General features: G+C 39.2%; 1 protein-coding gene across 1 annotated transcript in view; it reads left to right on the forward strand.

The window, feature by feature from the left end:
- The window catches only part of caskin1 (CASK interacting protein 1), a 259,915-nt gene that overhangs the window by 44,718 nt on the left and 206,906 nt on the right, over positions 1-8,291 (forward strand). The gene's annotated exons all lie outside the window — the stretch shown is intronic.

The following is an 8,291-nucleotide window of genomic DNA, read 5'->3' on the forward strand; positions in this document are numbered from 1 at the left end:
AGTCAGTCAGTCAGTCAGTCAGTCAGTCAGTCAGTCAGTCAGTCAGTGCATGTTTGTGAGCACGATAACGTGAAAAATAGGTAAAGTATCGACTTCCATGTTGGTGTGTGGAAACATCTAGGCATAATAAAGGTCACTATCAAAAATTGGGTTGTCACATCAAAATCCAAGATGGCCACCATCATATAAATATGTACCAGCCCATTATTTGAGGAAACTGCTTTCTAATTTTTATATTGCCTAAAAGTGTATTTACCTTAAATAGTTGGCGTGGTCATAGATTAGTCTATGGTGTTAGATAAAATTCTCCATCCACTCACCAGGATCCATCACTCGGTGCCGCTCTGGACTCTCTTCGTATATGCAGTGCAACTCTTACCCACATGAATATTTTGCAGCAAAAACATTAAGGTTTACTTGCATTCTCTGTTCAAATCCAGTCCTGAAAAACACTTGTCGTAGAAAACAAAACTGATTCCCAAACGATCAGGTGTAGAACTCATCAAATTTATTACAAAGCTTTGGAGAACGGTCAGAATCATAGAAAGTTGATGCATCACAAGTACAGAACTTATCCATGCCTTGTCCTGTCTGAGGTTCTCACTCATTCTGGCTTTTTGGAATAAAAAAGTTAGTTTTACCGAAACTTATCCGGGGGGGGACTCCTACCCCTCTTCCTCACGCCCTGTCCCAGTGTTTTCCAGAACCGAACACAAGCGGCTAACGGTCTCACAGAAAATATAAACAATCTTCAAGGTTCCTTGAGAAGTGTCTCCTGCTATCTGCTACTGGTACCAAAGCACTGTAATATAATTTACAGAGACCTTAAAGTAATAAAAGGATCATACTTTTATTAATATGTTAACATAAAATTGAATGTATTAGGAAGCAGATCAATAAATTTATTTCCATCACACACTCATCTTAAAAACTACCAACCTTCACTATTCATATCTCTCATGGGACATCAGCGCACCTCTTGTACTTAAAGGCAGCTGGACTTTATTTCTTGCTGTCTTTAGACTTTTTTCTTCTCATCCAAGGAGTTTTCTCAAATAGAAGAAAAGAAGACAGAGAAAATGTTTTAAGAGTGGTGTGAAAGAATTTGTCCATGTGAAATGAGGAACATGTCTCTGGTTTTAACTTCCCAAAACTCACAATCCTCAGACAACACTTCACACCCTTACACATGTGATCAAAACTTCTTGATTGTGGACCAGCCTAACAACGCTCAGGAGGGATCGAAGGGTGTGTGATTTGCATGGGAGTTCAGCTTGCAAAAGAACAAGCAAACAAAGTTTACTGACTTGCAGTTTAAAAACTTGACACATTTTTCTGTTAGCTTAAGAACAAGCAAAAATCTCTTAAATAGGTGACATTAATTTTGATGTCATTTAAGAATTTATGAGCAAATCTATTGATTATTTTAAAACTACCATGTGAAATTCTAAAGTAGAAGAAGTATAGGAACAAGTTGGTGTGACTGAAGGCCCTCAGGTTCTGCCTGCAGTGCTGTATGATCCTGATCTGGACAGTATTTATGTTGAACTGCAACATGTGGCAGCTCAGAAACACAATTAATACAGAGCGAACGCTTTAATCTGAACTTTTCATCTTCTCTGCAGCTTTTCCTTTTGGCTTCTTTGAAGTGCTCCTTCATTTTTCCCTCCTCAATCTTCATGTGTCTGTTGATGTCCCTGTTTCCCAGCAGACAGACAGAAATAGCTCCGTGTGCAGCAGCAGTCGATTGGAATAGATCCATAGTGGGGTCTCACTACACACACATGCACACACACACATTCACTAACACATACACTCTTACACACTCTTACACACTCAGGGTTAGGTTTTCACCCTGGGCGTTCTGACATTTGCACTTCAAGATGGTTGCACCATCTTGAAGACCAAAGGTTTTCCAAATTTAGTGTTTTTCATTCTCCCCCATATTTTGTAATCATTTTACTGTTGTATTTATGTATATATTTATTTATCTAGTTCAAGATTACTTCTTTGTAACTCAGAAGCTATTTTAGTATTCTAATATTTAGAATAAATTGATCCTTAAAGGCATGTTTTGACTTTGTATAGTCTCCCACCTGTATTGACTGGGGGATCTATACAGAAATAAAACCACAATCATTTGAAGTATTTGTACTTTGTGCTATTTACTACTATATATATTGCCTGCTGACAAAGAGATGAATGCAAACAATGTGTGTGTTTGTGTATGTGTCTGTTGCTTAAATACTACACGAACCACGGGGGGACTGTAATGAAGTCCATCAGGAAGTAATCTTTAGACGTACGCCTAAATGGTTGTCACAACTAATTGATGATAGCCATCACAAAAATAAATAAAGCTCAGTCAGTTTTACAGACACGGAGTGAAAGTTTGGTGGGGTAGTAGCTGAGAGTCATTTGCAACACAAAAATACTTTTAGCATGACATCTCACGCCCAAGATTGCACTTGTTTTTTTCATTGTTTAACTTAAACAGCTTTTAATTTGTCAATTTTCAATATAAGATGATCTGAGCCCAAAACTGGCCTGAAAGGTGGCGGGCAATATGCATTTCTGCAGATAGCTGCCATCATATATGTTAATATGTTGTCCTTGTGAGTCGGAAAACTTAAAAAATAAGCAACTTCTGACTTATCCCGAACGAAGGTAAAGGTAGACTATTAAATAGGTGCATTGATGAAAGGTCACAATGGGCTTGCCACTTCAAAATCCAAGATGGCCACTACCACATACATATATATCTGTATATATAAACTGCCACCCCAATCATTTGAGGAAACTATGCTTTCTGGGGTTGAGGGAATCCGGTTCGGTGGCCTCAAGATTCCATCTCTGCTCTTTGCAGATGATGTGGTCCTGTTGGCGTCATTGTGCCATGATCTTCAGCTCTCACTGGAACGGTTCACAGCCGAGTGCGAAACGGCTGGGATGAAAATCAGCATCTCCAAATCTGAGACCATGGTCCTCAGTCAGAAAAGGGTGGATCGCTCTCTTCAGGTCGAGGGTGAGGTTCTGCCTCAAGTGGAGGAGTTCATCTTGGGGTTTTGTTCATGAGTGAGGGAAGAATGGAGAGTGAGACTGACAGATAGATTGGTGCAACGTCTGCAGTATAGTGGACTCTGTACCGGTCCATTGTGGTGAAGAGAGAGCTGAGCTGTAAGGCAAAGCTCTCTGATTACCGGTCGGTCTATGTTCCTACCCTCACCTATGGTCATGAACTCTGTGTAGTGACCAATGAGATTGTGGATACAGGCGGTTGAAATGAATTTCCTCTACAGGGTAGCTGGACTCTCCCTTTGAGATAGGGTGAGAAGTTCAGTTATTGGGGAGAGACTTGGAGTAGAACCGCTGATCCTCCACATCGAGAGGAGCCAGTTGAGGTGGTTCAGGCATCTGGTAAGGATGCTCCCTGGGTGCCTCCCTAGGGAGGTGCTTTTGGCATGTCCAACTGGGAGGAGACTCCAGGGAAGACCCAGGACACGCTGGAGAGACTATGTCTCTCGGTTGGCCTGGGAACGCCTTGGGTTCCTCCCAGAAGAGCTGGAAGAGGTGGCTGTGGAAAGAGATGTCTGGACCTCCATGCTCAAGATGCTGCCCCCATGACCTGACTTCAGAACAAGCGGAAGATAATGGATGCTTTTTAGTTTTATATTGCTTTAAAGTATAATTTTCTTCAATGATTGGAGTGGCCAAAGATTAATCTATGAAGGCTAAGGCCACCATTGGTCACCCTCTGGCTCCTCCATTGCTCCTGGTGATGGATAAAAATTCTCCCTCCACTTGCCATTATCCGTCACTCTGCTCTGTCTGGAACAAGTAATAATAATAATAAAAATAAATAAATAAAACTACCTCTATCCTTATACACAGTTTATTTCCTACCCACTTGAATATCTTGCACCAAAAACATTAAGGTTTCCTTGCATTTCCTGTTCTATACAGTCCAGAGAAACGCTCATCTCAAAAACTACAAACATTCACTTTTTGCATCACTCAGTGACTTCAGTGACATCAAGCTTCCTCAAATTATATTATGATATATGGTATAATGTATAATTTAGGTAATTTTAAGGGTTTCTAATGTATAATTGTCACTTCATCTGGACAGTTTATTTTGTGTGTTGAGACATTTCGCCCTCCATCCAGAAGGCTTCGTCAGTCTGAGGAAACACCAAACAAAACAGATTATCTCCCAACAGCCTACCCAAAGTGGAAAAAAAAAACATTATGTTGGTGCTAAGATGGCCTCTGGGGCCCGCCCTCTCCTCTGGTGCCCGCTCTCTCCCTAGGCGACAGTCATGTCAAACTGGTTCAAAACACCAAAGTCCATGCTCAATAATCAAGGTATATAATCCAACAATGTTCGGTCAGGTCATCTGCATGGTATCTTTTTTGTGCTGAAACATTTTTGCCCTCCATCCAATTATCCATTGGTATACCTTCGTTTTTTAGAATACGAGCTACAGAAGACGTGTATTATTGTGTCATTGCAATCGCTTCACTAATAACTAAGTTAAAACAACTTACAAATAGATAACAGCTGAAGCAAAGGTTAATACTGTTGTACCTTCACCGTATTGATATGAATGTTTCATGATCTTAGGTGAAGATATTTGGAAGTCTCTCATTAAAGACTTTTTCAGGCACTTAAAAGGTTATAAAATAAACAGATCAAACATCATTGTTTGATATTTCAGATCTAACAGTATTTCCTCTCAACCGTACTGTGTTTTGAGCTTTGTCTCTTGATTTTTAAGATAACCACATGATCTAGCATCTTTCTAAATAATTTTGTCCTTGTAAAGCACAAATAATAATCCATTTGTGTCTTTAAGGTTAAAGGTGTAACTCAAGAGTAAAGCTGTGTGATGCATTGTAAAAAATGTACAAACTGGAAACACGAGCAGGTCTGTCTGCTCTGGCGTCTCCATCAGGGATTCCCAGAGGGCACACAAGCTGCTGAAGATGATTGCTGCAACAGCTGGAAAACATGAGAAGTTTTCTGAACTATGAAAAAAAAAACTGTGGAAAATTACACTTTACTTATTGAACATAAACATATTGTCTGTCTTTTTGCTCAGCAGCAACACCTAATGGTTAAACATACTAAGGCAACAGTGTGAGACTGAAAGCAGTATGCTACATTTACTCATGTTGCACATAAAATGTAAAGTACTGTCATAATTTAGGGCTCTTGACCTGGTTGGAACAGAATGTTAATATACAGTTTGAATAATCAATATTTGCATATTTAATGCAAACACTGTTTTACTTCCAATAAACACTACAATTACTGATCAGTTTAATACCGCTCATCCTTTTATTCTGCTCAACATGTTCCACTTTAGCTATCTGGTGTGACAGATAAAAATCATACCTGCAAACTTGTCGTTTTTTGTCGAAAATCGCAGATTTCAATCAAAAATATGTAATTTACTGTATCATCTAGATCTGAAGAGATTTTTAGGGGTAAGGGGGTGGGGGTCAGAGGTGTGGTAGATGGCATAATTTTTCATTGACTGGACTTACGTAGCACCATACAAGCGCTACATAAATTGTGCTAGCTAGCTTGAAACCTGTGCTCGCAACAAAGCTTGTGCTAGCTCGTAAGTGCTAAGCTAGCTCACTTGCGTAATGCTAGCTTAGCGCTACGTAAGTGCCGGCTGTTGCCGACAGGGGGATTAGGATATTAGAGAAGTGGAGCTCTACGTCTGTAGCATTTTAGCTAGCGCATCTGTATTGCACACCCCTAGCTTAGTGCAACGTATTTAGGAAATGTGTTTTTGCTATTAGCAAAATGCTCTGCTATATTTGGTTTCTCTGATTGGATTGCTGCTGTTGTTGCTTGTTTGTTTTTTATATTTTGGTTGAAAAAAATTATCTAAAATCCTAATTAAAATACAAAGTAACATATGTTAGTAAATGTCTTTTTTACCTGAAGCATGTTGTCTTTTTCCCGAATTTTCTTCTTGGAGTATACCAGAATACTTAATTTACATGTTAAAAATTTTCTGGGGAGGGAGTGAGGGGAGGAGGGAGAGACACCTCTGTGTTGTGTGCTAGCTTAGCACTACGTTAGTGCCGGCAGTTGTTGACCAGGGTGTGGGTGTGGCATGCGTGAGAGAAGCGAAGCACTACATCTGTCGCATCTTAGCTAACTTTTCTGAAATGCGTGCCACTAGTTTAGTGCTACATTAGTGCCAATGGGTTAGGATTAGGGATGCACGATCCACTTTTTTTTTTTTTTTTTTACTTCCGATCCGATCCCGATACCTACATATAAATATCGTCCGATACCGATCCAGTTCCGATATCATTATCATCATTGATTTTTATATGAGGCTGTAATAATCTCCTCTCAAGTACAGTTTGTACAAATATATGCATGCATGTCCAAAATGGCAACTTGAGGTAAGTTTTATTAATGTTGGATAAGTTTCAAAGTTAGAATTAAATTCTGCTAACACAAAACATGTTTTTTTTTTAGCTTTAAAGTGGATATTAAAGTGATTAATTTAAGTGATTGTTTAAAGTTATTTGATATTTTTTAAATAAGGGGCAGATATAAGAATTTTTCTTCTTTCTGCACTCTTTTCATTCAATGTTTTCTTTTTGATTAATTTGTTTTGTTTCTTTTAAATGAATGAATGAATGAATTAAATAAAATAAAATGTTAAATGGCTTTAAACATCTGCTAAGTTCATGGCATAAACCAACAGACATGTTCCTGTTTTTAGTATTTTACATCACTTTATAATGTAGCTGTTTTTGTTTCATATATTTATATATATATATATATAATTTTCTTGTAATTTTCAAATCATGTTTTTTATGATTGTCTACTGTTGTACTGATAAATATCTCCTGGATGGTAAACTATATCTTGACTGCAAGTATCAAGCTGTGAAATCTTTTGTTTTCTACAACTGATAGTGGTTGGTCATTTATTACGATGAAGCTTAGCAACTTCTTGATAAACATTTGAGCTCCGGGGCTTCAGCGATGTGTTTTTCTTGTTCAATCCCAAACAAGCAGTCTGATCTTGGTCAGCCGCACTCAGTCTGTCCCTCCTCCGACATGGACAGACTGAGCGGGTCAGACTGAGCGTGTCTGACCGAAATCAGACTGCCTTCTCCGGACTGAACGAAAATAACAGACCGCTGAAGCCCTGGAGCTCGAATGTCTATTGTAAATCTAACTTTACCGCGGTTTAATGTGGTGCTATGGCTCTGCAGACATTGCACGTTGCTGTCTTGTGGTGTTTCTAGTGTAAAATACTTCCACACAGCTGACATTTAGATGAAAAGTTGGTTAGCTGTTAGCCACAGTGCTGCTAACTCAGTCCTCACGTTGTAGCTGGCTGCGAACTATGAAATGGATTTCCTGAATGTGACACGGGTCTTATTACTCTGGGTTCATGAGACACGCCTCCGTTCAGGAAATCCATTCTATAGTTTGAAGCCCACGTGCAGCGCAACCACAGGCATGAATCATGGATCAGAAATATCGGCAGGTTGGAACGGAAAATCCGATACGTAAATTATGCTGGTATCGGAGCCCGATACCAATACTGGATCGGATCGGCCCCATCCCTAGTTAGGATGCGTGAGAGAAGCGGAGTGTGCTCTATTCACACAAGGAGAGCTGTTGGTCAGGCTAGTTCTTGTTGTGCCAAGCTCTCTAAAATAGTTATTGAATCAAGTATTTACTTATGTAGGTAAACATAGATGTTTACCAACCTGTAAAAACAACACCAGAATGCAGGAAATGGCATATATTCAAAATTTTCTGGGGGAGGAACCCCAGACTCTTAAAAGAGTAGTAAAGTCACACTTCATTGCATTGTACCAATGAATCCAGTTGCAATGTAATATAGCATGTGGGCTTGTTCTGGCCTGGACTTTGAAAATGGCTGCCTTGTGTAATATAATCTACACTGGTATACAAACTAATGTTTGAGTCAACATCTCATTTTCCAGCCTATCACTGCTGACTTAGTTTAAGTTTGCTCACATGTTCGGTTATCAAAGTGTAATGATAATATATGTGATTATTTCTGTACCAATGTGCAAAGACACATGCTCATATTCTCCACTGATGCTTGTTTTTCCTGATAATTATGTGAGTATAGCAGTGGGGGAATTCACTGATGAGTAGATAGATAGATAGATAGATAGATAGATAGATAGACAGATAGATAGATAGATAGACAGACAGACAGACAGACAGACAGACAGACAGACAGACAGACAGACAGACAGACAGACAGA

The sequence above is a fragment of the Nematolebias whitei genome, chromosome 15 (assembly GCF_014905685.2).
Source record: "Nematolebias whitei isolate Nwh7 chromosome 15, NemWhi1, whole genome shotgun sequence".
In the NCBI taxonomy this organism is placed as follows: Eukaryota; Metazoa; Chordata; class Actinopteri; order Cyprinodontiformes; family Rivulidae; genus Nematolebias; species Nematolebias whitei.